Raw genomic sequence first — 27,663 nt, 5'->3', positions numbered from 1 at the left:
GGAAATGTAGACTGTTTTATTATGCTACAGGCAAAGATGAACATTGTGATATAACTTTTATATTCAGATAAACATTTGAATATTTAACACTTTTATAGAGAATATAGCTGAAAAGAATCAAATCACATTAAATCTATATCCACTATGACCATTCAAATGAGATATCTTTTTATCAATATAAGAGAAGGACATCACTGATGCGCTCTCTTTTGTCTCAATGGAAAAGGCACTCTTGTGTGAGAGGGTTCCATGGTGTAATGGTTAGCACTCTGGACTCTGAATCCAGCGATCCGAGTTCAAATCTCGGTGGGACCTACTACAATTATGAGATTCACTGTTTAACTCATTTTTTAGAATTTGGTCTAGAAAAAACCTAATATCAATGTTTTATACTGATGCGTATGAACGCATAAGTATGTATAGATGCATACATAGCTTTATCCATCTAGATAGCTGTTAGACAATATGAACATATCAATTATTCATAAACATAAATATTGAAGCTGAACCTAGAAACTGTTCTTTCACATCCACATTGTAAACATGAGTTTATTTTCCTTTCTCATCTATATGGCCAGTAATGAGATAGTTCATTTTTGCTGATTTCTTAGCTGACAACATGCTGGACTTACACAGTGCATTTCATTGTGAATTTCTTTGAAAGTGAATTTCAGATTCACACCTTTGACATGTCTTTCAAAAGATTCAACTTTATTGGTTGTGGATTTACTGTTGAAAATCAGTGTGTAAAATCTTTGTACGTCTGAATTTCAAGATTATTATTCAAACTGCACATCTTCGGTCCCCGTAATACAAAGTTTGACTCCTCAAGTTTTGTTTTAATGAATGCTTTGCAATTAAAAAGTTCCTTGTTCCCCTTATCAATAACAGTAAGATTTTAAAAAGTAATGTCGTGCATCAGGCCCCTGTGATGAGTTTGAGAAACCAGAGTGAGTTTGTAAAATCTCTCATTATTTTGAGCCATTTAGTTTCCAGGTATTGTAAAAATTCTATTATTTGCTCACATCTAGTAAACTTTTAGAGTATAATCAATAAATTAATTTTTCACCCTACCGGTATTAGATATGTGATATTAATGAATACACTTGAAAGAAAATGATTTGGTCAAGAGTCATAAAATGGTCCCACCGAGATTTGAACTCGGATCATTGGATTCAAAGACCAAAGTGCTAACCATTACACCATGGAACCTATCATGTGAAAGGAGTGCAAACTGCTGCAGCAATGTGGAAATGTCAAAGTTTTTAATATTCTACTGTCAAAGAGAAACTGAATTGGATTGCTTTCCTATTCTGGTAAACTTTTGCATATTGAACTATGTTGGGGAAGGATGTTGCCCAAAAGACTCAAATAACGTTATAACTCTGTTGAACAGTGGTTTTTATGTGAGATAATATTTTTCAATGAAAGATAAGTTGCCCCCTGAGGCAAATCTCTTCTGTCAAAATGGAAAGCTCACCCTGGTACGGGAGGGTGGATGGTGTCGTGGTTAGCACTCTGGACTCTGAAAACAGGGATCTGAGTACAAATTTCAGTGGGACTTATCTGAACATTACAATTTTCTTTTCCATTCAGTTCTTAGAAGTTTTATTTGGAACAATATCACATTTACTTATAAACATGTAAAAATCAACCTGTACATATGTATCTCTGTATATATAGCTATATGTCTCTGTATATTTATAGGAACATATAAACACATAGATTATAAAAATAAATATAATTAGTGGAGGTGAAAATCATGAACAGTTGTTGCCTCTCAGCATTTGAAACATGAGTTTCTACTTCTTTCTCTTTTATATGTCCTGAAATTGAGATAGTCACTTTTTACTCATTATTGATCCAACAATACAGTTGATGTATACAAAGCATATCATATGATTTGTGAATAAAGTTCAAAAATGAGAATTTGATCAGTACCTGTCATGCCTCCGACCAAAAGCTTATATTTTACGATTGGAGATCAACTGTTGTAAATCAGCATGAAAAACATTTTCTTTTCACGATTTCCATACTAATATAAAACAACATTTTTACTAGCTGAATGAGATCATCATTTGGGTTCCTCTATGTTTGATTGAAGAAAACTTCTCATTCAAAATGTGCTATTTTCGCCTTATCAATAGCGGGAAAGCTTAAAAAAGTGAGGCTGTGAATCACCCGTCTGAAATGCGTTTGAGAAAATCAGGATATGATTTTATAATGGCTAACTACTTTGTGAAGAAATTTGATGTCAAAGTATTGTAAAGTTTGTATTGATGTAAGTTGTTCAAGCTGATGGACATTTTGAAAGCATTCAATAATTGACTCTTTCAACCTACTGGTGTTGGATTTGAGCTATCAATGAACAAAGATGAAGAAATGGAAAAGCTCAAGAGTAATAAAAAAAGTCCCTCCAAGGTTTCAAATCGGATCATTGGATGCAAAGTCCAAATTGCCAACCATTGCTCTATCGAGCCACCCATGCAGGAGACAGAGACATTGCTTCAGTAGTCTGGAAATGTAGACTGTTTTATTATGCTACAGGCAAAGATGAACATTGTGATATAACTTTTATATTCAGATAAACATTTGAATATTTAACACTTTTATAGAGAATATAGCTGAAAAGAATCAAATCACATTAAATCTATATCCACTATGACCATTCAAATGAGATATCTTTTTATCAATATAAGAGAAGGACATCACTGATGCGCTCTCTTTTGTCTCAATGGAAAAGGCACTCTTGTGTGAGAGGGTTCCATGGTGTAATGGTTAGCACTCTGAATCCAGCGATCCGAGTTCAAATCTCGGTGGGACCTACTACAATTATGAGATTCACTGTTTAACTCATTTTTTAGGATTTGGTCTAGAAAAAACCTAATATCAATGTTTTATACTGATGCGTATGAACGCATAAGTATGTATAGATGCATACATAGCTTTATCCATCTAGATAGCTGTTAGACAATATGAACATATCAATTATTCATAAACATAAATATTGAAGCTGAACCTAGAAACTGTTCTTTCACATCCACATTGTAAACATGAGTTTATTTTCCTTTCTCATCTATATGGCCAGTAATGAGATAGTTCATTTTTGCTGATTTCTTAGCTGACAACATGCTGGACTTACACAGTGCATTTCATTGTGAATTTCTTTGAAAGTGAATTTCAGATTCACACCTTTGACATGTCTTTCAAAAGATTCAACTTTATTGGTTGTGGATTTACTGTTGAAAATCAGTGTGTAAAATCTTTGTACGTCTGAATTTCAAGATTATTATTCAAACTGCACATCTTCGGTCCCCGTAATACAAAGTTTGACTCCTCAAGTTTTGTTTTAATGAATGCTTTGCAATTAAAAAGTTCCTTGTTCCCCTTATCAATAACAGTAAGATTTTAAAAAGTAATGTCGTGCATCAGGCCCCTGTGATGAGTTTGAGAAACCAGAGTGAGTTTGTAAAATCTCTCATTATTTTGAGCCATTTAGTTTCCAGGTATTGTAAAAATTCTATTATTTGCTCACATCTAGTAAACTTTTAGAGTATAATCAATAAATTAATTTTTCACCCTACCGGTATTAGATATGTGATATTAATGAATACACTTGAAAGAAAATGATTTGGTCAAGAGTCATAAAATGGTCCCACCGAGATTTGAACTCGGATCATTGGATTCAAAGTCCAAAGTGCTAACCATTACACCATGGAACCTCCCATGTGAAAGGAGTGCAAACTGCTGCAGCAATGTGGAAATGTCAAAGTTTTTAATATTCTACTGTCAAAGAGAAACTGAATTGGATTGCTTTCCTATTCTGGTAAACTTTTGCATATTGAACTATGTTGGGGAAGGATGTTGCCCAAAAGACTCAAATAACGTTATAACTCTGTTGAACAGTGGTTTTTATGTGAGATAATATTTTTCAATGAAAGATAAGTTGCCCCCTGAGGCAAATCTCTTCTGTCAAAATGGAAAGCTCACCCTGGTACGGGAGGGTGGATGGTGTCGTGGTTAGCACTCTGGACTCTGAAAACAGGGATCTGAGTACAAATTTCAGTGGGACTTATCTGAACATTACAATTTTCTTTTCCATTCAGTTCTTAGAAGTTTTATTTGGAACAATATCACATTTACTTATAAACATGTAAAAATCAACCTGTACATATGTATCTCTGTATATATAGCTATATGTCTCTGTATATTTATAGGAACATATAAACATATAGATTATAAAAATAAATATAATTAGTGGAGGTGAAAATCATGAACAGTTGTTGCCTCTCAGCATTTGAAACATGAGTTTCTACTTCTTTCTCTTTTATATGTCCTGAAATTGAGATAGTCACTTTTTACTCATTATTGATCCAACAATACAGTTGATGTATACAAAGCATATCATATGATTTGTGAATAAAGTTCAAAAATGAGAATTTGATCAGTACCTGTCATGCCTCCGACCAAAAGCTTATATTTTACGATTGGAGATCAACTGTTGTAAATCAGCATGAAAAACATTTTCTTTTCACGATTTCCATACTAATATAAAACAACATTTTTACTAGCTGAATGAGATCATCATTTGGGTTCCTCTATGTTTGATTGAAGAAAACTTCTCATTCAAAATGTGCTATTTTCGCCTTATCAATAGCGGGAAAGCTTAAAAAAGTGAGGCTGTGAATCACCCGTCTGAAATGCGTTTGAGAAAATCAGGATATGATTTTATAATGGCTAACTACTTTGTGAAGAAATTTGATGTCAAAGTATTGTAAAGTTTGTATTGATGTAAGTTGTTCAAGCTGATGGACATTTTGAAAGCATTCAATAATTGACTCTTTCAACCTACTGGTGTTGGATTTGAGCTATCAATGAACAAAGATGAAGAAATGGAAAAGCTCAAGAGTAATAAAAAAAGTCCCTCCAAGGTTTCAAATCGGATCATTGGATGCAAAGTCCAAATTGCCAACCATTGCTCTATCGAGCCACCCATGCAGGAGACAGAGACATTGCTTCAGTAGTCTGGAAATGTAGACTGTTTTATTATGCTACAGGCAAAGATGAACATTGTGATATAACTTTTATATTCAGATAAACATTTGAATATTTAACACTTTTATAGAGAATATAGCTGAAAAGAATCAAATCACATTAAATCTATATCCACTATGACCATTCAAATGAGATATCTTTTTATCAATATAAGAGAAGGACATCACTGATGCGCTCTCTTTTGTCTCAATGGAAAAGGCACTCTTGTGTGAGAGGGTTCCATGGTGTAATGGTTAGCACTCTGGACTCTGAATCCAGCGATCCGAGTTCAAATCTCGGTGGGACCTACTACAATTATGAGATTCACTGTTTAACTCATTTTTTAGAATTTGGTCTAGAAAAAACCTAATATCAATGTTTTATACTGATGCGTATGAACGCATAAGTATGTATAGATGCATACATAGCTTTATCCATCTAGATAGCTGTTAGACAATATGAACATATCAATTATTCATAAACATAAATATTGAAGCTGAACCTAGAAACTGTTCTTTCACATCCACATTGTAAACATGAGTTTATTTTCCTTTCTCATCTATATGGCCAGTAATGAGATAGTTCATTTTTGCTGATTTCTTAGCTGACAACATGCTGGACTTACACAGTGCATTTCATTGTGAATTTCTTTGAAAGTGAATTTCAGATTCACACCTTTGACATGTCTTTCAAAAGATTCAACTTTATTGGTTGTGGATTTACTGTTGAAAATCAGTGTGTAAAATCTTTGTACGTCTGAATTTCAAGATTATTATTCAAACTGCACATCTTCGGTCCCCGTAATACAAAGTTTGACTCCTCAAGTTTTGTTTTAATGAATGCTTTGCAATTAAAAAGTTCCTTGTTCCCCTTATCAATAACAGTAAGATTTTAAAAAGTAATGTCGTGCATCAGGCCCCTGTGATGAGTTTGAGAAACCAGAGTGAGTTTGTAAAATCTCTCATTATTTTGAGCCATTTAGTTTCCAGGTATTGTAAAAATTCTATTATTTGCTCACATCTAGTAAACTTTTAGAGTATAATCAATAAATTAATTTTTCACCCTACCGGTATTAGATATGTGATATTAATGAATACACTTGAAAGAAAATGATTTGGTCAAGAGTCATAAAATGGTCCCACCGAGATTTGAACTCGGATCATTGGATTCAAAGTCCAAAGTGCTAACCATTACACCATGGAACCTCCCATGTGAAAGGAGTGCAAACTGCTGCAGCAATGTGGAAATGTCAAAGTTTTTAATATTCTACTGTCAAAGAGAAACTGAATTGGATTGCTTTCCTATTCTGGTAAACTTTTGCATATTGAACTATGTTGGGGAAGGATGTTGCCCAAAAGACTCAAATAACGTTATAACTCTGTTGAACAGTGGTTTTTATGTGAGATAATATTTTTCAATGAAAGATAAGTTGCCCCCTGAGGCAAATCTCTTCTGTCAAAATGGAAAGCTCACCCTGGTACGGGAGGGTGGATGGTGTCGTGGTTAGCACTCTGGACTCTGAAAACAGGGATCTGAGTACAAATTTCAGTAGGACTTATCTGAACATTACAATTTTCTTTTCCATTCAGTTCTTAGAAGTTTTATTTGGAACAATATCACATTTACTTATAAACATGTAAAAATCAACCTGTACATATGTATCTCTGTATATATAGCTATATGTCTCTGTATATTTATAGGAACATATAAACATATAGATTATAAAAATAAATATAATTAGTGGAGGTGAAAATCATGAACAGTTGTTGCCTCTCAGCATTTGAAACATGAGTTTCTACTTCTTTCTCTTTTATATGTCCTGAAATTGAGATAGTCACTTTTTACTCATTATTGATCCAACAATACAGTTGATGTATACAAAGCATATCATATGATTTGTGAATAAAGTTCAAAAATGAGATTTTGATCAGTACCTGTCATGCCTCCGACCAAAAGCTTATATTTTACGATTGGAGATCAACTGTTGTAAATCAGCATGAAAAACATTTTCTTTTCACGATTTCCATACTAATATAAAACAACATTTTTACTAGCTGAATGAGATCATCATTTGGGTTCCTCTATGTTTGATTGAAGAAAACTTCTCATTCAAAATGTGCTATTTTCGCCTTATCAATAGCGGGAAAGCTTAAAAAAGTGAGGCTGTGAATCACCCGTCTGAAATGCGTTTGAGAAAATCAGGATATGATTTTATAATGGCTAACTACTTTGTGAAGAAATTTGATGTCAAAGTATTGTAAAGTTTGTATTGATGTAAGTTGTTCAAGCTGATGGACATTTTGAAAGCATTCAATAATTGACTCTTTCAACCTACTGGTGTTGGATTTGAGCTATCAATGAACAAAGATGAAGAAATGGAAAAGCTCAAGAGTAATAAAAAAAGTCCCTGCAAGGTTTCAAATCGGATCATTGGATGCAAAGTCCAAATTGCCAACCATTGCTCTATCGAGCCACCCATGCAGGAGACAGAGACATTGCTTCAGTAGTCTGGAAATGTAGACTGTTTTATTATGCTACAGGCAAAGATGAACATTGTGATATAACTTTTATATTCAGATAAACATTTGAATATTTAACACTTTTATAGAGAATATAGCTGAAAAGAATCAAATCACATTAAATCTCTATCCACTATGACCATTCAAATGAGATATCTTTTTATCAATATAAGAGAAGGACATCACTGATGCGCTCTCTTTTGTCTCAATGGAAAAGGCACTCTTGTGTGTGGGTTCCATGGTGTAATGGTTAGCACTCTGGACTCTGAATCCAGCGATCCGAGTTCAAATATCGGTGGGACCTACTACAATTATGAGATTCACTGTTTAACTCATTTTTTAGAATTTGGTCTAGAAAAAACCTAATATCAATGTTTTATACTGATGCGTATGAACGCATAAGTATGTATAGATGCATACATAGCTTTATCCATCTAGATAGCTGTTAGACAATATGAACATATCAATTATTCATAAACATAAATATTGAAGCTGAACCTAGAAACTGTTCTTTCACATCCACATTGTAAACATGAGTTTATTTTCCTTTCTCATCTATATGGCCAGTAATGAGATAGTTCATTTTTGCTGATTTCTTAGCTGACAACATGCTGGACTTACACAGTGCATTTCATTGTGAATTTCTTTGAAAGTGAATTTCAGATTCACACCTTTGACATGTCTTTCAAAAGATTCAACTTTATTGGTTGTGGATTTACTGTTGAAAATCAGTGTGTAAAATCTTTGTACGTCTGAATTTCAAGATTATTATTCAAACTGCACATCTTCGGTCCCCGTAATACAAAGTTTGACTCCTCAAGTTTTGTTTTAATGAATGCTTTGCAATTAAAAAGTTCCTTGTTCCCCTTATCAATAACAGTAAGATTTTAAAAAGTAATGTCGTGCATCAGGCCCCTGTGATGAGTTTGAGAAACCAGAGTGAGTTTGTAAAATCTCTCATTATTTTGAGCCATTTAGTTTCCAGGTATTGTAAAAATTCTATTATTTGCTCACATCTAGTAAACTTTTAGAGTATAATCAATAAATTAATTTTTCACCCTACCGGTATTAGATATGTGATATTAATGAATACACTTGAAAGAAAATGATTTGGTCAAGAGTCATAAAATGGTCCCACCGAGATTTGAACTCGGATCATTGGATTCAAAGACCAAAGTGCTAACCATTACACCATGGAACCTCCCATGTGAAAGGAGTGCAAACTGCTGCAGCAATGTGGAAATGTCAAAGTTTTTAATATTCTACTGTCAAAGAGAAACTGAATTGGATTGCTTTCCTATTCTGGTAAACTTTTGCATATTGAACTATGTTGGGGAAGGATGTTGCCCAAAAGACTCAAATAACGTTATAACTCTGTTGAACAGTGGTTTTTATGTGAGATAATATTTTTCAATGAAAGATAAGTTGCCCCCTGAGGCAAATCTCTTCTGTCAAAATGGAAAGCTCACCCTGGTACGGGAGGGTGGATGGTGTCGTGGTTAGCACTCTGGACTCTGAAAACAGGGATCTGAGTACAAATTTCAGTGGGACTTATCTGAACATTACAATTTTCTTTTCCATTCAGTTCTTAGAAGTTTTATTTGGAACAATATCACATTTACTTATAAACATGTAAAAATCAACCTGTACATATGTATCTCTGTATATATAGCTATATGTCTCTGTATATTTATAGGAACATATAAACATATAGATTATAAAAATAAATATAATTAGTGGAGGTGAAAATCATGAACAGTTGTTGCCTCTCAGCATTTGAAACATGAGTTTCTACTTCTTTCTCTTTTATATGTCCTGAAATTGAGATAGTCACTTTTTACTCATTATTGATCCAACAATACAGTTGATGTATACAAAGCATATCATATGATTTGTGAATAAAGTTCAAAAATGAGAATTTGATCAGTACCTGTCATGCCTCCGACCAAAAGCTTATATTTTACGATTGGAGATCAACTGTTGTAAATCAGCATGAAAAACATTTTCTTTTCACGATTTCCATACTAATATAAAACAACATTTTTACTAGCTGAATGAGATCATCATTTGGGTTCCTCTATGTTTGATTGAAGAAAACTTCTCATTCAAAATGTGCTATTTTCGCCTTATCAATAGCGGGAAAGCTTAAAAAAGTGAGGCTGTGAATCACCCGTCTGAAATGCGTTTGAGAAAATCAGGATATGATTTTATAATGGCTAACTACTTTGTGAAGAAATTTGATGTCAAAGTATTGTAAAGTTTGTATTGATGTAAGTTGTTCAAGCTGATGGACATTTTGAAAGCATTCAATAATTGACTCTTTCAACCTACTGGTGTTGGATTTGAGCTATCAATGAACAAAGATGAAGAAATGGAAAAGCTCAAGAGTAATAAAAAAAGTCCCTCCAAGGTTTCAAATCGGATCATTGGATGCAAAGTCCAAATTGCCAACCATTGCTCTATCGAGCCACCCATGCAGGAGACAGAGACATTGCTTCAGTAGTCTGGAAATGTAGACTGTTTTATTATGCTACAGGCAAAGATGAACATTGTGATATAACTTTTATATTCAGATAAACATTTGAATATTTAACACTTTTATAGAGAATATAGCTGAAAAGAATCAAATCACATTAAATCTATATCCACTATGACCATTCAAATGAGATATCTTTTTATCAATATAAGAGAAGGACATCACTGATGCGCTCTCTTTTGTCTCAATGGAAAAGGCACTCTTGTGTGAGAGGGTTCCATGGTGTAATGGTTAGCACTCTGGACTCTGAATCCAGCGATCCGAGTTCAAATCTCGGTGGGACCTACTACAATTATGAGATTCACTGTTTAACTCATTTTTTAGGATTTGGTCTAGAAAAAACCTAATATCAATGTTTTATACTGATGCGTATGAACGCATAAGTATGTATAGATGCATACATAGCTTTATCCATCTAGATAGCTGTTAGACAATATGAACATATCAATTATTCATAAACATAAATATTGAAGCTGAACCTAGAAACTGTTCTTTCACATCCACATTGTAAACATGAGTTTATTTTCCTTTCTCATCTATATGGCCAGTAATGAGATAGTTCATTTTTGCTGATTTCTTAGCTGACAACATGCTGGACTTACACAGTGCATTTCATTGTGAATTTCTTTGAAAGTGAATTTCAGATTCACACCTTTGACATGTCTTTCAAAAGATTCAACTTTATTGGTTGTGGATTTACTGTTGAAAATCAGTGTGTAAAATCTTTGTACGTCTGAATTTCAAGATTATTATTCAAACTGCACATCTTCGGTCCCCGTAATACAAAGTTTGACTCCTCAAGTTTTGTTTTAATGAATGCTTTGCAATTAAAAAGTTCCTTGTTCCCCTTATCAATAACAGTAAGATTTTAAAAAGTAATGTCGTGCATCAGGCCCCTGTGATGAGTTAAAGAAACCAGAGTGAGTTTGTAAAATCTCTCATTATTTTGAGCCATTTAGTTTCCAGGTATTGTAAAAATTCTATTATTTGCTCACATCTAGTAAACTTTTAGAGTATAATCAATAAATTAATTTTTCACCCTACCGGTATTAGATATGTGATATTAATGAATACACTTGAAAGAAAATGATTTGGTCAAGAGTCATAAAATGGTCCCACCGAGATTTGAACTCGGATCATTGGATTCAAAGTCCAAAGTGCTAACCATTACACCATGGAACCTCCCATGTGAAAGGAGTGCAAACTGCTGCAGCAATGTGGAAATGTCAAAGTTTTTAATATTCTACTGTCAAAGAGAAACTGAATTGGATTGCTTTCCTATTCTGGTAAACTTTTGCATATTGAACTATGTTGGGGAAGGATGTTGCCCAAAAGACTCAAATAACGTTATAACTCTGTTGAACAGTGGTTTTTATGTGAGATAATATTTTTCAATGAAAGATAAGTTGCCCCCTGAGGCAAATCTCTTCTGTCAAAATGGAAAGCTCACCCTGGTACGGGAGGGTGGATGGTGTCGTGGTTAGCACTCTGGACTCTGAAAACAGGGATCTGAGTACAAATTTCAGTAGGACTTATCTGAACATTACAATTTTCTTTTCCATTCAGTTCTTAGAAGTTTTATTTGGAACAATATCACATTTACTTATAAACATGTAAAAATCAACCTGTACATATGTATCTCTGTATATATAGCTATATGTCTCTGTATATTTATAGGAACATATAAACATATAGATTATAAAAATAAATATAATTAGTGGAGGTGAAAATCATGAACAGTTGTTGCCTCTCAGCATTTGAAACATGAGTTTCTACTTCTTTCTCTTTTATATGTCCTGAAATTGAGATAGTCACTTTTTACTCATTATTGATCCAACAATACAGTTGATGTATACAAAGCATATCATATGATTTGTGAATAAAGTTCAAAAATGAGAATTTGATCAGTACCTGTCATGCCTCCGACCAAAAGCTTATATTTTACGATTGGAGATCAACTGTTGTAAATCAGCATGAAAAACATTTTCTTTTCACGATTTCCATACTAATATAAAACAACATTTTTACTAGCTGAATGAGATCATCATTTGGGTTCCTCTATGTTTGATTGAAGAAAACTTCTCATTCAAAATGTGCTATTTTCGCCTTATCAATAGCGGGAAAGCTTAAAAAAGTGAGGCTGTGAATCACCCGTCTGAAATGCGTTCGAGAAAATCAGGATATGATTTTATAATGGCTAACTACTTTGTGAAGAAATTTGATGTCAAAGTATTGTAAAGTTTGTATTGATGTAAGTTGTTCAAGCTGATGGACATTTTGAAAGCATTCAATAATTGACTCTTTCAACCTACTGGTGTTGGATTTGAGCTATCAATGAACAAAGATGAAGAAATGGAAAAGCTCAAGAGTAATAAAAAAAGTCCCTGCAAGGTTTCAAATCGGATCATTGGATGCAAAGTCCAAATTGCCAACCATTGCTCTATCGAGCCACCCATGCAGGAGACAGAGACATTGCTTCAGTAGTCTGGAAATGTAGACTGTTTTATTATGCTACAGGCAAAGATGAACATTGTGATATAACTTTTATATTCAGATAAACATTTGAATATTTAACACTTTTATAGAGAATATAGCTGAAAAGAATCAAATCACATTAAATCTCTATCCACTATGACCATTCAAATGAGATATCTTTTTATCAATATAAGAGAAGGACATCACTGATGCGCTCTCTTTTGTCTCAATGGAAAAGGCACTCTTGTGTGTGGGTTCCATGGTGTAATGGTTAGCACTCTGGACTCTGAATCCAGCGATCCGAGTTCAAATATCGGTGGGACCTACTACAATTATGAGATTCACTGTTTAACTCATTTTTTAGAATTTGGTCTAGAAAAAACCTAATATCAATGTTTTATACTGATGCGTATGAACGCATAAGTATGTATAGATGCATACATAGCTTTATCCATCTAGATAGCTGTTAGACAATATGAACATATCAATTATTCATAAACATAAATATTGAAGCTGAACCTAGAAACTGTTCTTTCACATCCACATTGTAAACATGAGTTTATTTTCCTTTCTCATCTATATGGCCAGTAATGAGATAGTTCATTTTTGCTGATTTCTTAGCTGACAACATGCTGGACTTACACAGTGCATTTCATTGTGAATTTCTTTGAAAGTGAATTTCAGATTCACACCTTTGACATGTCTTTCAAAAGATTCAACTTTATTGGTTGTGGATTTACTGTTGAAAATCAGTGTGTAAAATCTTTGTACGTCTGAATTTCAAGATTATTATTCAAACTGCACATCTTCGGTCCCCGTAATACAAAGTTTGACTCCTCAAGTTTTGTTTTAATGAATGCTTTGCAATTAAAAAGTTCCTTGTTCCCCTTATCAATAACAGTAAGATTTTAAAAAGTAATGTCGTGCATCAGGCCCCTGTGATGAGTTTGAGAAACCAGAGTGAGTTTGTAAAATCTCTCATTATTTTGAGCCATTTAGTTTCCAGGTATTGTAAAAATTCTATTATTTGCTCACATCTAGTAAACTTTTAGAGTATAATCAATAAATTAATTTTTCACCCTACCGGTATTAGATATGTGATATTAATGAATACACTTGAAAGAAAATGATTTGGTCAAGAGTCATAAAATGGTCCCACCGAGATTTGAACTCGGATCATTGGATTCAAAGACCAAAGTGCTAACCATTACACCATGGAACCTCCCATGTGAAAGGAGTGCAAACTGCTGCAGCAATGTGGAAATGTCAAAGTTTTTAATATTCTACTGTCAAAGAGAAACTGAATTGGATTGCTTTCCTATTCTGGTAAACTTTTGCATATTGAACTATGTTGGGGAAGGATGTTGCCCAAAAGACTCAAATAACGTTATAACTCTGTTGAACAGTGGTTTTTATGTGAGATAATATTTTTCAATGAAAGATAAGTTGCCCCCTGAGGCAAATCTCTTCTGTCAAAATGGAAAGCTCACCCTGGTACGGGAGGGTGGATGGTGTCGTGGTTAGCACTCTGGACTCTGAAAACAGGGATCTGAGTACAAATTTCAGTGGGACTTATCTGAACATTACAATTTTCTTTTCCATTCAGTTCTTAGAAGTTTTATTTGGAACAATATCACATTTACTTATAAACATGTAAAAATCAACCTGTACATATGTATCTCTGTATATATAGCTATATGTCTCTGTATATTTATAGGAACATATAAACATATAGATTATAAAAATAAATATAATTAGTGGAGGTGAAAATCATGAACAGTTGTTGCCTCTCAGCATTTGAAACATGAGTTTCTACTTCTTTCTCTTTTATATGTCCTGAAATTGAGATAGTCACTTTTTACTCATTATTGATCCAACAATACAGTTGATGTATACAAAGCATATCATATGATTTGTGAATAAAGTTCAAAAATGAGAATTTGATCAGTACCTGTCATGCCTCCGACCAAAAGCTTATATTTTACGATTGGAGATCAACTGTTGTAAATCAGCATGAAAAACATTTTCTTTTCACGATTTCCATACTAATATAAAACAACATTTTTACTAGCTGAATGAGATCATCATTTGGGTTCCTCTATGTTTGATTGAAGAAAACTTCTCATTCAAAATGTGCTATTTTCGCCTTATCAATAGCGGGAAAGCTTAAAAAAGTGAGGCTGTGAATCACCCGTCTGAAATGCGTTTGAGAAAATCAGGATATGATTTTATAATGGCTAACTACTTTGTGAAGAAATTTGATGTCAAAGTATTGTAAAGTTTGTATTGATGTAAGTTGTTCAAGCTGATGGACATTTTGAAAGCATTCAATAATTGACTCTTTCAACCTACTGGTGTTGGATTTGAGCTATCAATGAACAAAGATGAAGAAATGGAAAAGCTCAAGAGTAATAAAAAAAGTCCCTCCAAGGTTTCAAATCGGATCATTGGATGCAAAGTCCAAATTGCCAACCATTGCTCTATCGAGCCACCCATGCAGGAGACAGAGACATTGCTTCAGTAGTCTGGAAATGTAGACTGTTTTATTATGCTACAGGCAAAGATGAACATTGTGATATAACTTTTATATTCAGATAAACATTTGAATATTTAACACTTTTATAGAGAATATAGCTGAAAAGAATCAAATCACATTAAATCTATATCCACTATGACCATTCAAATGAGATATCTTTTTATCAATATAAGAGAAGGACATCACTGATGCGCTCTCTTTTGTCTCAATGGAAAAGGCACTCTTGTGTGAGAGGGTTCCATGGTGTAATGGTTAGCACTCTGGACTCTGAATCCAGCGATCCGAGTTCAAATCTCGGTGGGACCTACTACAATTATGAGATTCACTGTTTAACTCATTTTTTAGGATTTGGTCTAGAAAAAACCTAATATCAATGTTTTATACTGATGCGTATGAACGCATAAGTATGTATAGATGCATACATAGCTTTATCCATCTAGATAGCTGTTAGACAATATGAACATATCAATTATTCATAAACATAAATATTGAAGCTGAACCTAGAAACTGTTCTTTCACATCCACATTGTAAACATGAGTTTATTTTCCTTTCTCATCTATATGGCCAGTAATGAGATAGTTCATTTTTGCTGATTTCTTAGCTGACAACATGCTGGACTTACACAGTGCATTTCATTGTGAATTTCTTTGAAAGTGAATTTCAGATTCACACCTTTGACATGTCTTTCAAAAGATTCAACTTTATTGGTTGTGGATTTACTGTTGAAAATCAGTGTGTAAAATCTTTGTACGTCTGAATTTCAAGATTATTATTCAAACTGCACATCTTCGGTCCCCGTAATACAAAGTTTGACTCCTCAAGTTTTGTTTTAATGAATGCTTTGCAATTAAAAAGTTCCTTGTTCCCCTTATCAATAACAGTAAGATTTTAAAAAGTAATGTCGTGCATCAGGCCCCTGTGATGAGTTTGAGAAACCAGAGTGAGTTTGTAAAATCTCTCATTATTTTGAGCCATTTAGTTTCCAGGTATTGTAAAAATTCTATTATTTGCTCACATCTAGTAAACTTTTAGAGTATAATCAATAAATTAATTTTTCACCCTACCGGTATTAGATATGTGATATTAATGAATACACTTGAAAGAAAATGATTTGGTCAAGAGTCATAAAATGGTCCCACCGAGATTTGAACTCGGATCATTGGATTCAAAGACCAAAGTGCTAACCATTACACCATGGAACCTCCCATGTGAAAGGAGTGCAAACTGCTGCAGCAATGTGGAAATGTCAAAGTTTTTAATATTCTACTGTCAAAGAGAAACTGAATTGGATTGCTTTCCTATTCTGGTAAACTTTTGCATATTGAACTATGTTGGGGAAGGATGTTGCCCAAAAGACTCAAATAACGTTATAACTCTGTTGAACAGTGGTTTTTATGTGAGATAATATTTTTCAATGAAAGATAAGTTGCCCCCTGAGGCAAATCTCTTCTGTCAAAATGGAAAGCTCACCCTGGTACGGGAGGGTGGATGGTGTCGTGGTTAGCACTCTGGACTCTGAAAACAGGGATCTGAGTACAAATTTCAGTGGGACTTATCTGAACATTACAATTTTCTTTTCCATTCAGTTCTTAGAAGTTTTATTTGGAACAATATCACATTTACTTATAAACATGTAAAAATCAACCTGTACATATGTATCTCTGTATATATAGCTATATGTCTCTGTATATTTATAGGAACATATAAACATATAGATTATAAAAATAAATATAATTAGTGGAGGTGAAAATCATGAACAGTTGTTGCCTCTCAGCATTTGAAACATGAGTTTCTACTTCTTTCTCTTTTATATGTCCTGAAATTGAGATAGTCACTTTTTACTCATTATTGATCCAACAATACAGTTGATGTATACAAAGCATATCATATGATTTGTGAATAAAGTTCAAAAATGAGAATTTGATCAGTACCTGTCATGCCTCCGACCAAAAGCTTATATTTTACGATTGGAGATCAACTGTTGTAAATCAGCATGAAAAACATTTTCTTTTCACGATTTCCATACTAATATAAAACAACATTTTTACTAGCTGAATGAGATCATCATTTGGGTTCCTCTATGTTTGATTGAAGAAAACTTCTCATTCAAAATGTGCTATTTTCGCCTTATCAATAGCGGGAAAGCTTAAAAAAGTGAGGCTGTGAATCACCCGTCTGAAATGCGTTCGAGAAAATCAGGATATGATTTTATAATGGCTAACTACTTTGTGAAGAAATTTGATGTCAAAGTATTGTAAAGTTTGTATTGATGTAAGTTGTTCAAGCTGATGGACATTTTGAAAGCATTCAATAATTGACTCTTTCAACCTACTGGTGTTGGATTTGAGCTATCAATGAACAAAGATGAAGAAATGGAAAAGCTCAAGAGTAATAAAAAAAGTCCCTCCAAGGTTTCAAATCGGATCATTGGATGCAAAGTCCAAATTGCCAACCATTGCTCTATCGAGCCACCCATGCAGGAGACAGAGACATTGCTTCAGTAGTCTGGAAATGTAGACTGTTTTATTATGCTACAGGCAAAGATGAACATTGTGATATAACTTTTATATTCAGATAAACATTTGAATATTTAACACTTTTATAGAGAATATAGCTGAAAAGAATCAAATCACATTAAATCTATATCCACTATGACCATTCAAATGAGATATCTTTTTATCAATATAAGAGAAGGACATCACTGATGCGCTCTCTTTTGTCTCAATGGAAAAGGCACTCTTGTGTGAGAGGGTTCCATGGTGTAATGGTTAGCACTCTGGACTCTGAATCCAGCGATCCGAGTTCAAATCTCGGTGGGACCTACTACAATTATGAGATTCACTGTTTAACTCATTTTTTAGGATTTGGTCTAGAAAAAACCTAATATCAATGTTTTATACTGATGCGTATGAACGCATAAGTATGTATAGATGCATACATAGCTTTATCCATCTAGATAGCTGTTAGACAATATGAACATATCAATTATTCATAAACATAAATATTGAAGCTGAACCTAGAAACTGTTCTTTCACATCCACATTGTAAACATGAGTTTATTTTCCTTTCTCATCTATATGGCCAGTAATGAGATAGTTCATTTTTGCTGATTTCTTAGCTGACAACATGCTGGACTTACACAGTGCATTTCATTGTGAATTTCTTTGAAAGTGAATTTCAGATTCACACCTTTGACATGTCTTTCAAAAGATTCAACTTTATTGGTTGTGGATTTACTGTTGAAAATCAGTGTGTAAAATCTTTGTACGTCTGAATTTCAAGATTATTATTCAAACTGCACATCTTCGGTCCCCGTAATACAAAGTTTGACTCCTCAAGTTTTGTTTTAATGAATGCTTTGCAATTAAAAAGTTCCTTGTTCCCCTTATCAATAACAGTAAGATTTTAAAAAGTAATGTCGTGCATCAGGCCCCTGTGATGAGTTTGAGAAACCAGAGTGAGTTTGTAAAATCTCTCATTATTTTGAGCCATTTAGTTTCCAGGTATTGTAAAAATTCTATTATTTGCTCACATCTAGTAAACTTTTAGAGTATAATCAATAAATTAATTTTTCACCCTACCGGTATTAGATATGTGATATTAATGAATACACTTGAAAGAAAATGATTTGGTCAAGAGTCATAAAATGGTCCCACCGAGATTTGAACTCGGATCATTGGATTCAAAGTCCAAAGTGCTAACCATTACACCATGGAACCTCCCATGTGAAAGGAGTGCAAACTGCTGCAGCAATGTGGAAAAGTCAAAGTTTTTAATATTCTACTGTCAAAGAGAAACTGAATTGGATTGCTTTCCTATTCTGGTAAACTTTTGCATATTGAACTATGTTGGGGAAGGATGTTGCCCAAAAGACTCAAATAACGTTATAACTCTGTTGAACAGTGGTTTTTATGTGAGATAATATTTTTCAATGAAAGATAAGTTGCCCCCTGAGGCAAATCTCTTCTGTCAAAATGGAAAGCTCACCCTGGTACGGGAGGGTGGATGGTGTCGTGGTTAGCACTCTGGACTCTGAAAACAGGGATCTGAGTACAAATTTCAGTGGGACTTATCTGAACATTACAATTTTCTTTTCCATTCAGTTCTTAGAAGTTTTATTTGGAACAATATCACATTTACTTATAAACATGTAAAAATCAACCTGTACATATGTATCTCTGTATATATAGCTATATGTCTCTGTATATTTATAGGAACATATAAACATATAGATTATAAAAATAAATATAATTAGTGGAGGTGAAAATCATGAACAGTTGTTGCCTCTCAGCATTTGAAACATGAGTTTCTACTTCTTTCTCTTTTATATGTCCTGAAATTGAGATAGTCACTTTTTACTCATTATTGATCCAACAATACAGTTGATGTATACAAAGCATATCATATGATTTGTGAATAAAGTTCAAAAATGAGAATTTGATCAGTACCTGTCATGCCTCCGACCAAAAGCTTATATTTTACGATTGGAGATCAACTGTTGTAAATCAGCATGAAAAACATTTTCTTTTCACGATTTCCATACTAATATAAAACAACATTTTTACTAGCTGAATGAGATCATCATTTGGGTTCCTCTATGTTTGATTGAAGAAAACTTCTCATTCAAAATGTGCTATTTTCGCCTTATCAATAGCGGGAAAGCTTAAAAAAGTGAGGCTGTGAATCACCCGTCTGAAATGCGTTTGAGAAAATCAGGATATGATTTTATAATGGCTAACTACTTTGTGAAGAAATTTGATGTCAAAGTATTGTAAAGTTTGTATTGATGTAAGTTGTTCAAGCTGATGGACATTTTGAAAGCATTCAATAATTGACTCTTTCAACCTACTGGTGTTGGATTTGAGCTATCAATGAACAAAGATGAAGAAATGGAAAAGCTCAAGAGTAATAAAAAAAGTCCCTCCAAGGTTTCAAATCGGATCATTGGATGCAAAGTCCAAATTGCCAACCATTGCTCTATCGAGCCACCCATGCAGGAGACAGAGACATTGCTTCAGTAGTCTGGAAATGTAGACTGTTTTATTATGCTACAGGCAAAGATGAACATTGTGATATAACTTTTATATTCAGATAAACATTTGAATATTTAACACTTTTATAGAGAATATAGCTGAAAAGAATCAAATCACATTAAATCTATATCCACTATGACCATTCAAATGAGATATCTTTTTATCAATATAAGAGAAGGACATCACTGATGCGCTCTCTTTTGTCTCAATGGAAAAGGCACTCTTGTGTGAGAGGGTTCCATGGTGTAATGGTTAGCACTCTGGACTCTGAATCCAGCGATCCGAGTTCAAATCTCGGTGGGACCTACTACAATTATGAGATTCACTGTTTAACTCATTTTTTAGAATTTGGTCTAGAAAAAACCTAATATCAATGTTTTATACTGATGCGTATGAACGCATAAGTATGTATAGATGCATACATAGCTTTATCCATCTAGATAGCTGTTAGACAATATGAACATATCAATTATTCATAAACATAAATATTGAAGCTGAACCTAGAAACTGTTCTTTCACATCCACATTGTAAACATGAGTTTATTTTCCTTTCTCATCTATATGGCCAGTAATGAGATAGTTCATTTTTGCTGATTTCTTAGCTGACAACATGCTGGACTTACACAGTGCATTTCATTGTGAATTTCTTTGAAAGTGAATTTCAGATTCACACCTTTGACATGTCTTTCAAAAGATTCAACTTTATTGGTTGTGGATTTACTGTTGAAAATCAGTGTGTAAAATCTTTGTACGTCTGAATTTCAAGATTATTATTCAAACTGCACATCTTCGGTCCCCGTAATACAAAGTTTGACTCCTCAAGTTTTGTTTTAATGAATGCTTTGCAATTAAAAAGTTCCTTGTTCCCCTTATCAATAACAGTAAGATTTTAAAAAGTAATGTCGTGCATCAGGCCCCTGTGATGAGTTTGAGAAACCAGAGTGAGTTTGTAAAATCTCTCATTATTTTGAGCCATTTAGTTTCCAGGTATTGTAAAAATTCTATTATTTGCTCACATCTAGTAAACTTTTAGAGTATAATCAATAAATTAATTTTTCACCCTACCGGTATTAGATATGTGATATTAATGAATACACTTGAAAGAAAATGATTTGGTCAAGAGTCATAAAATGGTCCCACCGAGATTTGATCTCGGATCATTGGATTCAAAGTCCAAAGTGCTAACCATTACACCATGGAACCTCCCATGTGAAAGGAGTGCAAACTGCTGCAGCAATGTGGAAATGTCAAAGTTTTTAATATTCTACTGTCAAAGAGAAACTGAATTGGATTGCTTTCCTATTCTGGTAAACTTTTGCATATTGAACTATGTTGGGGAAGGATGTTGCCCAAAAGACTCAAATAACGTTATAACTCTGTTGAACAGTGGTTTTTATGTGAGATAATATTTTTCAATGAAAGATAAGTTGCCCCCTGAGGCAAATCTCTTCTGTCAAAATGGAAAGCTCACCCTGGTACGGGAGGGTGGATGGTGTCGTGGTTAGCACTCTGGACTCTGAAAACAGGGATCTGAGTACAAATTTCAGTGGGACTTATCTGAACATTACAATTTTCTTTTCCATTCAGTTCTTAGAAGTTTTATTTGGAACAATATCACATTTACTTATAAACATGTAAAAATCAACCTGTACATATGTATCTCTGTATATATAGCTATATGTCTCTGTATATTTATAGGAACATATAAACATATAGATTATAAAAATAAATATAATTAGTGGAGGTGAAAATCATGAACAGTTGTTGCCTCTCAGCATTTGAAACATGAGTTTCTACTTCTTTCTCTTTTATATGTCCTGAAATTGAGATAGTCACTTTTTACTCATTATTGATCCAACAATACAGTTGATGTATACAAAGCATATCATATGATTTGTGAATAAAGTTCAAAAATGAGAATTTGATCAGTACCTGTCATGCCTCCGACCAAAAGCTTATATTTTACGATTGGAGATCAACTGTTGTAAATCAGCATGAAAAACATTTTCTTTTCACGATTTCCATACTAATATAAAACAACATTTTTACTAGCTGAATGAGATCATCATTTGGGTTCCTCTATGTTTGATTGAAGAAAACTTCTCATTCAAAATGTGCTATTTTCGCCTTATCAATAGCGGGAAAGCTTAAAAAAGTGAGGCTGTGAATCACCCGTCTGAAATGCGTTTGAGAAAATCAGGATATGATTTTATAATGGCTAACTACTTTGTGAAGAAATTTGATGTCAAAGTATTGTAAAGTTTGTATTGATGTAAGTTGTTCAAGCTGATGGACATTTTGAAAGCATTCAATAATTGACTCTTTCAACCTACTGGTGTTGGATTTGAGCTATCAATGAACAAAGATGAAGAAATGGAAAAGCTCAAGAGTAATAAAAAAAGTCCCTCCAAGGTTTCAAATCGGATCATTGGATGCAAAGTCCAAATTGCCAACCATTGCTCTATCGAGCCACCCATGCAGGAGACAGAGACATTGCTTCAGTAGTCTGGAAATGTAGACTGTTTTATTATGCTACAGGCAAAGATGAACATTGTGATATAACTTTTATATTCAGATAAACATTTGAATATTTAACACTTTTATAGAGAATATAGCTGAAAAGAATCAAATCACATTAAATCTATATCCACTATGACCATTCAAATGAGATATCTTTTTATCAATATAAGAGAAGGACATCACTGATGCGCTCTCTTTTGTCTCAATGGAAAAGGCACTCTTGTGTGAGAGGGTTCCATGGTGTAATGGTTAGCACTTTGGACTCTGAATCCAGCGATCCGAGTTCAAATCTCGGTGGGACCTACTACAATTATGAGATTCACTGTTTAACTCATTTTTTAGAATTTGGTCTAGAAAAAACCTAATATCAATGTTTTATACTGATGCGTATGAACGCATAAGTATGTATAGATGCATACATAGCTTTATCCATCTAGATAGCTGTTAGACAATATGAACATATCAATTATTCATAAACATAAATATTGAAGCTGAACCTAGAAACTGTTCTTTCACATCCACATTGTAAACATGAGTTTATTTTCCTTTCTCATCTATATGGCCAGTAATGAGATAGTTCATTTTTGCTGATTTCTTAGCTGACAACATGCTGGACTTACACAGTGCATTTCATTGTGAATTTCTTTGAAAGTGAATTTCAGATTCACACCTTTGACATGTCTTTCAAAAGATTCAACTTTATTGGTTGTGGATTTACTGTTGAAAATCAGTGTGTAAAATCTTTGTACGTCTGAATTTCAAGATTATTATTCAAACTGCACATCTTCGGTCCCCGTAATACAAAGTTTGACTCCTCAAGTTTTGTTTTAATGAATGCTTTGCAATTAAAAAGTTCCTTGTTCCCCTTATCAATAACAGTAAGATTTTAAAAAGTAATGTCGTGCATCAGGCCCCTGTGATGAGTTTGAGAAACCAGAGTGAGTTTGTAAAATCTCTCATTATTTTGAGCCATTTAGTTTCCAGGTATTGTAAAAATTCTATTATTTGCTCACATCTAGTAAACTTTTAGAGTATAATCAATAAATTAATTTTTCACCCTACCGGTATTAGATATGTGATATTAATGAATACACTTGAAAGAAAATGATTTGGTCAAGAGTCATAAAATGGTCCCACCGAGATTTGAACTCGGATCATTGGATTCAAAGTCCAAAGTGCTAACCATTACACCATGGAACCTCCCATGTGAAAGGAGTGCAAACTGCTGCAGCAATGTGGAAATGTCAAAGTTTTTAATATTCTACTGTCAAAGAGAAACTGAATTGGATTGCTTTCCTATTCTGGTAAACTTTTGCATATTGAACTATGTTGGGGAAGGATGTTGCCCAAAAGACTCAAATAACGTTATAACTCTGTTGAACAGTGGTTTTTATGTGAGATAATATTTTTCAATGAAAGATAAGTTGCCCCCTGAGGCAAATCTCTTCTGTCAAAATGGAAAGCTCACCCTGGTACGGGAGGGTGGATGGTGTCGTGGTTAGCACTCTGGACTCTGAAAACAGGGATCTGAGTACAAATTTCAGTGGGACTTATCTGAACATTACAATTTTCTTTTCCATTCAGTTCTTAGAAGTTTTATTTGGAACAATATCACATTTACTTATAAACATGTAAAAATCAACCTGTACATATGTATCTCTGTATATATAGCTATATGTCTCTGTATATTTATAGGAACATATAAACATATAGATTATAAAAATAAATATAATTAGTGGAGGTGAAAATCATGAACAGTTGTTGCCTCTCAGCATTTGAAACATGAGTTTCTACTTCTTTCTCTTTTATATGTCCTGAAATTGAGATAGTCACTTTTTACTCATTATTGATCCAACAATACAGTTGATGTATACAAAGCATATCATATGATTTGTGAATAAAGTTCAAAAATGAGAATTTGATCAGTACCTGTCATGCCTCCGACCAAAAGCTTATATTTTACGATTGGAGATCAACTGTTGTAAATCAGCATGAAAAACATTTTCTTTTCACGATTTCCATACTAATATAAAACAACATTTTTACTAGCTGAATGAGATCATCATTTGGGTTCCTCTATGTTTGATTGAAGAAAACTTCTCATTCAAAATGTGCTATTTTCGCCTTATCAATAGCGGGAAAGCTTAAAAAAGTGAGGCTGTGAATCACCCGTCTGAAATGCGTTTGAGAAAATCAGGATATGATTTTATAATGGCTAACTACTTTGTGAAGAAATTTGATGTCAAAGTATTGTAAAGTTTGTATTGATGTAAGTTGTTCAAGCTGATGGACATTTTGAAAGCATTCAATAATTGACTCTTTCAACCTACTGGTGTTGGATTTGAGCTATCAATGAACAAAGATGAAGAAATGGAAAAGCTCAAGAGTAATAAAAAAAGTCCCTCCAAGGTTTCAAATCGGATCATTGGATGCAAAGTCCAAATTGCCAACCATTGCTCTATCGAGCCACCCATGCAGGAGACAGAGACATTGCTTCAGTAGTCTGGAAATGTAGACTGTTTTATTATGCTACAGGCAAAGATGAACATTGTGATATAACTTTTATATTCAGATAAACATTTGAATATTTAACACTTTTATAGAGAATATAGCTGAAAAGAATCAAATCACATTAAATCTATATCCACTATGACCATTCAAATGAGATATCTTTTTATCAATATAAGAGAAGGACATCACTGATGCGCTCTCTTTTGTCTCAATGGAAAAGGCACTCTTGTGTGAGAGGGTTCCATGGTGTAATGGTTAGCACTCTGGACTCTGAATCCAGCGATCCGAGTTCAAATCTCGGTGGGACCTACTACAATTATGAGATTCACTGTTTAACTCATTTTTTAGAATTTGGTCTAGAAAAAACCTAATATCAATGTTTTATACTGATGCGTATGAACGCATAAGTATGTATAGATGCATACATAGCTTTATCCATCTAGATAGCTGTTAGACAATATGAACATATCAATTATTCATAAACATAAATATTGAAGCTGAACCTAGAAACTGTTCTTTCACATCCACATTGTAAACATGAGTTTATTTTCCTTTCTCATCTATATGGCCAGTAATGAGATAGTTCATTTTTGCTGATTTCTTAGCTGACAACATGCTGGACTTACACAGTGCATTTCATTGTGAATTTCTTTGAAAGTGAATTTCAGATTCACACCTTTGACATGTCTTTCAAAAGATTCAACTTTATTGGTTGTGGATTTACTGTTGAAAATCAGTGTGTAAAATCTTTGTACGTCTGAATTTCAAGATTATTATTCAAACTGCACATCTTCGGTCCCCGTAATACAAAGTTTGACTCCTCAAGTTTTGTTTTAATGAATGCTTTGCAATTAAAAAGTTCCTTGTTCCCCTTATCAATAACAGTAAGATTTTAAAAAGTAATGTCGTGCATCAGGCCCCTGTGATGAGTTTGAGAAACCAGAGTGAGTTTGTAAAATCTCTCATTATTTTGAGCCATTTAGTTTCCAGGTATTGTAAAAATTCTATTATTTGCTCACATCTAGTAAACTTTTAGAGTATAATCAATAAATTAATTTTTCACCCTACCGGTATTAGATATGTGATATTAATGAATACACTTGAAAGAAAATGATTTGGTCAAGAGTCATAAAATGGTCCCACCGAGATTTGAACTCGGATCATTGGATTCAAAGTCCAAAGTGCTAACCATTACACCATGGAACCTCCCATGTGAAAGGAGTGCAAACTGCTGCAGCAATGTGGAAATGTCAAAGTTTTTAATATTCTACTGTCAAAGAGAAACTGAATTGGATTGCTTTCCTATTCTGGTAAACTTTTGCATATTGAACTATGTTGGGGAAGGATGTTGCCCAAAAGACTCAAATAACGTTATAACTCTGTTGAACAGTGGTTTTTATGTGAGATAATATTTTTCAATGAAAGATAAGTTGCCCCCTGAGGCAAATCTCTTCTGTCAAAATGGAAAGCTCACCCTGGTACGGGAGGGTGGATGGTGTCGTGGTTAGCACTCTGGACTCTGAAAACAGGGATCTGAGTACAAATTTCAGTGGGACTTATCTGAACATTACAATTTTCTTTTCCATTCAGTTCTTAGAAGTTTTATTTGGAACAATATCACATTTACTTTTAAACATGTAAAAATCAACCTGTACATATGTATCTCTGTATATATAGCTATATGTCTCTGTATATTTATAGGAACATATAAACATATAGATTATAAAAATAAATATAATTAGTGGAGGTGAAAATCATGAACAGTTGTTGCCTCTCAGCATTTGAAACATGAGTTTCTACTTCTTTCTCTTTTATATGTCCTGAAATTGAGATAGTCACTTTTTACTCATTATTGATCCAACAATACAGTTGATGTATACAAAGCATATCATATGATTTGTGAATAAAGTTCAAAAATGAGAATTTGATCAGTACCTGTCATGCCTCCGACCAAAAGCTTATATTTTACGATTGGAGATCAACTGTTGTAAATCAGCATGAAAAACATTTTCTTTTCACGATTTCCATACTAATATAAAACAACATTTTTACTAGCTGAATGAGATCATCATTTGGGTTCCTCTATGTTTGATTGAAGAAAACTTCTCATTCAAAATGTGCTATTTTCGCCTTATCAATAGCGGGAAAGCTTAAAAAAGTGAGGCTGTGAATCACCCGTCTGAAATGCGTTTGAGAAAATCAGGATATGATTTTATAATGGCTAACTACTTTGTGAAGAAATTTGATGTCAAAGTATTGTAAAGTTTGTATTGATGTAAGTTGTTCAAGCTGATGGACATTTTGAAAGCATTCAATAATTGACTCTTTCAACCTACTGGTGTTGGATTTGAGCTATCAATGAACAAAGATGAAGAAATGGAAAAGCTCAAGAGTAATAAAAAAAGTCCCTCCAAGGTTTCAAATCGGATCATTGGATGCAAAGTCCAAATTGCCAACCATTGCTCTATCGAGCCACCCATGCAGGAGACAGAGACATT

At 33.6% G+C, this 27,663-nt stretch overlaps 19 non-coding genes across 19 annotated transcripts; 8 read left to right on the top strand and 11 right to left on the bottom strand.

Moving 5' to 3' along the window:
• The first annotated feature begins 243 nt into the window (after window positions 1–243).
• Window positions 244–315, top strand: TRNAQ-CUG (transfer RNA glutamine (anticodon CUG)). The gene has a single exon. It is a non-coding gene; the product is annotated as a tRNA-Gln (tRNA).
• Window positions 316–1,140: 825 nt separating this feature from the next.
• TRNAQ-UUG (transfer RNA glutamine (anticodon UUG)) lies at window positions 1,141–1,212 on the bottom strand. Its single transcript has one exon. It is a non-coding gene; the product is annotated as a tRNA-Gln (tRNA).
• Window positions 1,213–3,650: 2,438 nt separating this feature from the next.
• On the bottom strand, window positions 3,651–3,722 carry TRNAQ-UUG (transfer RNA glutamine (anticodon UUG)). The gene has a single exon. It is a non-coding gene; the product is annotated as a tRNA-Gln (tRNA).
• Window positions 3,723–5,270: 1,548 nt separating this feature from the next.
• On the top strand, window positions 5,271–5,342 carry TRNAQ-CUG (transfer RNA glutamine (anticodon CUG)). Its single transcript has one exon. It is a non-coding gene; the product is annotated as a tRNA-Gln (tRNA).
• An 825-nt stretch (window positions 5,343–6,167) lies between these two features.
• TRNAQ-UUG (transfer RNA glutamine (anticodon UUG)) lies at window positions 6,168–6,239 on the bottom strand. Its single transcript has one exon. It is a non-coding gene; the product is annotated as a tRNA-Gln (tRNA).
• A 2,443-nt stretch (window positions 6,240–8,682) lies between these two features.
• Window positions 8,683–8,754, bottom strand: TRNAQ-UUG (transfer RNA glutamine (anticodon UUG)). Its single transcript has one exon. It is a non-coding gene; the product is annotated as a tRNA-Gln (tRNA).
• Window positions 8,755–10,302: 1,548 nt separating this feature from the next.
• TRNAQ-CUG (transfer RNA glutamine (anticodon CUG)) lies at window positions 10,303–10,374 on the top strand. The gene has a single exon. It is a non-coding gene; the product is annotated as a tRNA-Gln (tRNA).
• Window positions 10,375–11,199: 825 nt separating this feature from the next.
• On the bottom strand, window positions 11,200–11,271 carry TRNAQ-UUG (transfer RNA glutamine (anticodon UUG)). Its single transcript has one exon. It is a non-coding gene; the product is annotated as a tRNA-Gln (tRNA).
• A 2,443-nt stretch (window positions 11,272–13,714) lies between these two features.
• On the bottom strand, window positions 13,715–13,786 carry TRNAQ-UUG (transfer RNA glutamine (anticodon UUG)). The gene has a single exon. It is a non-coding gene; the product is annotated as a tRNA-Gln (tRNA).
• A 1,548-nt stretch (window positions 13,787–15,334) lies between these two features.
• Window positions 15,335–15,406, top strand: TRNAQ-CUG (transfer RNA glutamine (anticodon CUG)). Its single transcript has one exon. It is a non-coding gene; the product is annotated as a tRNA-Gln (tRNA).
• An 825-nt stretch (window positions 15,407–16,231) lies between these two features.
• On the bottom strand, window positions 16,232–16,303 carry TRNAQ-UUG (transfer RNA glutamine (anticodon UUG)). Its single transcript has one exon. It is a non-coding gene; the product is annotated as a tRNA-Gln (tRNA).
• Window positions 16,304–17,851: 1,548 nt separating this feature from the next.
• Window positions 17,852–17,923, top strand: TRNAQ-CUG (transfer RNA glutamine (anticodon CUG)). The gene has a single exon. It is a non-coding gene; the product is annotated as a tRNA-Gln (tRNA).
• An 825-nt stretch (window positions 17,924–18,748) lies between these two features.
• TRNAQ-UUG (transfer RNA glutamine (anticodon UUG)) lies at window positions 18,749–18,820 on the bottom strand. Its single transcript has one exon. It is a non-coding gene; the product is annotated as a tRNA-Gln (tRNA).
• Window positions 18,821–20,368: 1,548 nt separating this feature from the next.
• On the top strand, window positions 20,369–20,440 carry TRNAQ-CUG (transfer RNA glutamine (anticodon CUG)). Its single transcript has one exon. It is a non-coding gene; the product is annotated as a tRNA-Gln (tRNA).
• Window positions 20,441–21,265: 825 nt separating this feature from the next.
• On the bottom strand, window positions 21,266–21,337 carry TRNAQ-UUG (transfer RNA glutamine (anticodon UUG)). Its single transcript has one exon. It is a non-coding gene; the product is annotated as a tRNA-Gln (tRNA).
• Window positions 21,338–22,885: 1,548 nt separating this feature from the next.
• On the top strand, window positions 22,886–22,957 carry TRNAQ-CUG (transfer RNA glutamine (anticodon CUG)). The gene has a single exon. It is a non-coding gene; the product is annotated as a tRNA-Gln (tRNA).
• Window positions 22,958–23,782: 825 nt separating this feature from the next.
• Window positions 23,783–23,854, bottom strand: TRNAQ-UUG (transfer RNA glutamine (anticodon UUG)). Its single transcript has one exon. It is a non-coding gene; the product is annotated as a tRNA-Gln (tRNA).
• Window positions 23,855–25,402: 1,548 nt separating this feature from the next.
• On the top strand, window positions 25,403–25,474 carry TRNAQ-CUG (transfer RNA glutamine (anticodon CUG)). Its single transcript has one exon. It is a non-coding gene; the product is annotated as a tRNA-Gln (tRNA).
• Window positions 25,475–26,299: 825 nt separating this feature from the next.
• TRNAQ-UUG (transfer RNA glutamine (anticodon UUG)) lies at window positions 26,300–26,371 on the bottom strand. Its single transcript has one exon. It is a non-coding gene; the product is annotated as a tRNA-Gln (tRNA).
• Between the last annotated feature and the right edge of the window lie 1,292 nt (window positions 26,372–27,663).

Source organism: Triturus cristatus, chromosome 5_2 (genome assembly GCF_964204655.1).
Source record: "Triturus cristatus chromosome 5_2, aTriCri1.1, whole genome shotgun sequence".
NCBI classification, from domain to species: Eukaryota; Metazoa; Chordata; class Amphibia; order Caudata; family Salamandridae; genus Triturus; species Triturus cristatus.
Note: the sequence above shows the minus strand (reverse complement) of the source record. Positions and strands in the feature narration are given on the sequence as shown.